At 32.6% G+C, this 3,113-nt stretch overlaps 1 pseudogene; it reads right to left on the bottom strand.

Annotated features, from left to right (window-relative positions):
* Positions 1 to 702: 702 nt before the first annotated feature.
* On the bottom strand, positions 703 to 2,404 carry LOC114378243 (annotated as a pseudogene).
* Between the last annotated feature and the right edge of the window lie 709 nt (positions 2,405 to 3,113).

Genomic DNA, 3,113 nt, shown 5'->3' with positions numbered 1-3,113 from the left:
AAGTCATGCAAAATATTATAATAAATATAATTATTCTTTAAGCACAAACTAAAATACAATGCTTATATTACACAAATTTTCTTGTATAAGTCTAAATTCTGACCTTGACATACGATGATGCCAAGCTTGGCTCTAAGAAACTATGCCTTTTCTTATTTGACAATAACTATGTGTTTGAATGGAGGATTTAAATTTTTTTAGGAAATTCAAATACATAATATTTTGATTGTCTTGATTTAAATTCCTTTCATTTTGTAAATATTTTATTTGGATGAGGTAATTCAATTTCTTGTATTTTAATTTCCTTGTTTGGATCAGATAATTCAATTTCAATGAAATTTCAATTTCAATCAAATTCAAATTTTCATTTTTAAATATTTATTTTGCTTTTGCTTTTTCATGTCTAGTGAAAGGCATTGATTCTTCTGATATGCTCTTTTTATTTTTATTTTTCTTTTAAAAAGTGCTTCTGATATGATGTGGATTTGGGTAAATGGACAATTTAATGAATATCTCAAACATAATTTTTATCTCGAAAAGTCTGACATCTTCTAATAATGATTAAAATGTGATATTGGTCTTATAAATTCTTTGATTTCAAATTATATTGCAATGAGGACTAAGTTGATGTGATTACCATATACAAATCTCCTAAAAACGAAAGGAGTTCTGCATCTTTTTTCAGCACTAATGATTGTTCCGTTCCATGCAATCTTTCATTTTCACGTTATTCATGCAATTAATTATATTTGCATGGTTACAAACAGAAGCTTGATTCTATATTTCATTTCATTTCACTATATATGATACTATGAGAGTAGAGTTAGAGATTTTTCTGTACATACTTATGATGCAGAGGTAAATTTTTCAACCAATACCCCAAGCCCAATCAAACAGGGAAAAGTGCCTATTCTTTCTGAAGAATTTTTTAAGCGACTTAAAAACCTAGGGAAAGCTTATCTTCACTTAAATGTAATCAGCAAACACCACTGAAACCTAGGCCTAATATGAAGCTATAACTATGGTGTCTGCCATGTGCAGTCATGAGCTCCTTAGGAACTCCCAAGGTCCTGATCCCGTTCCAATTCTGCATCAACATTAGTTCATTAACTAAAAGAGAATGCATTGAATCAATTCAATTAGGTGGAAAACATTAGCAATAATAATCCTTAAAAATCAGTATTACCTCCAGAAGCCAGCAAATGCCCTAAGACCCATATAGATGGTCAAAGCAACCCAAATTCCAATGAAACCACCAACGGATGACAAAATAAGCAGACAAATGATGCTAAGAATTGCAACCACAACCTGAGAGTTACCATAATGAAGTAGTCCTTAATATTTAGTGCAGAAGGCTGAATATGCCATTTATCATAATACCATGTAACATTAAAAAATGGAAGAAAATACTCACCATGGAGAAGGCTGAATATGCAAAATCAGATGCCCCAAAGTTGATACCATAAAAAACAAATGCTAAAGAATTCAGGGGTTGAGTGACTGCAACAAACTGGTAAGAAAGAATGAACATGAATGTAACTATGTAAGTCTCCCTGCTTAGGGGGTTGGGAAGATACAACACCAATATCCTTTCCAATTTGAAAATGAACAATTACCGGGATCCCAATTTGAATGAGGTGGTGGACATTAGCATCTTGTGTAAATATTTTAGCACCAAAGTGCAATCCTGTTCCAAGAATGAATGCAAGTGCCAATCCTAAAACCAAACCCATGTGCAGTATAACAAATAGCGCGTCACATTTGCATAATGTATGTCTCTGAGGAAAGATGGTATTTCGTTCAACATTCTAAAGCACCTGCAGAACTCGTGACGCAGTTGCTGTGGCCTTGTCAAAATCCTTATTAGCAAATGCGCCCGCAAGAATTGCCTGAAATCGACATGTTATTTTGGAAGCTATAAACTAATTGAAGAAAAATGACTAGGGAAAAAAACATTGCCTTTTACTTGTTTCATGATGGCAAATGACATTATAATCAATTGGATAACATAAATGCGTAATTATTCCACATTGATGATTCAACTGGTCATTGAAAACATGAGAAAATTATGGCTTTCTATAGCTCATTTCATTCCCAACCAAGTTTTTTTACAACTTAATCAGTTTCCCATTTTTCACAGGAAAGTGAGGATTGAAAAATGAAAATGAATTCAAAGAATAACTCATGTTATCCAAAATCTTTTTAGTTTTTTCATACAAGAAAACATTATTCAAGTGGATATCATTGCTATTTTATCCACTGTTTTGCTATGAAACCATCATGTAGTAACATAGCAAGGCATTGATTGGACAAAGTAATATCTAACCTGCCCAGCAACAGCCAGACCATCCGCAAGAAGAGACACTGCCAACCGAACCTACAGACATACTTGAAATGCAGCCATAGATGTTGGTCCCTGCCGTGCAACTAGTGATGCAGACATACCTGGATGACAACAACAATATAGGGAAGGACAAAGATGGTGTCAAGTCTCAATACTAAAGTGTTAGTAAACCTAAACAGAAAAAAAGTAGAAGATTATAAGTATCAATTTGAATGGAAAAAGATATAAAACATCATAGCAATTTCCATAAGAAAATTTTGATTCTGCAAAGTTTATGATTAAATAACATGAAATAAGGTATTGTTTATGTAATATTGCTAGGAAAGGAAATAGCAAATACATCTTCAGTAAATAATTTTAACTATGGTTTCAAGGATGAAATCTTAATACAAGAAATTGGTCTAAGAAAATACAGCTACTTTGCCCTGCCCAGTTCTTATTTTTTTGTGGATCATTTGGTCTAAGCAAAATAAACCCTTATCATTTTTAAGAAATCGGTCTAATTGCAAATGCTTTATGCTTGGAGGTACAAGGTCAACTTGTTCCATCAAGTGAAGAATAAACACAAAGTGAATAAACACAAAGTGAAGAAACAAAGTGAAGAAACCAAAGTTCTTATAGAAGAATAAACACAAGCACCTACAGTGCAGGGTCTGTTCCTAACAAATTTGCAAAAATGCCCACAGTACAAATTAACGAAATTAAACAATGAGCAAAAAAAATCAAACAATGAGTACCCACAGTACAAAACCAATGAATCAAACAACTA

This window comes from Glycine soja, chromosome 12 (genome assembly GCF_004193775.1).
Source record: "Glycine soja cultivar W05 chromosome 12, ASM419377v2, whole genome shotgun sequence".
NCBI lineage: Eukaryota > Viridiplantae > Streptophyta > Magnoliopsida > Fabales > Fabaceae > Glycine > Glycine soja.
This window is presented reverse-complemented; position numbering and strand designations above follow the sequence as displayed.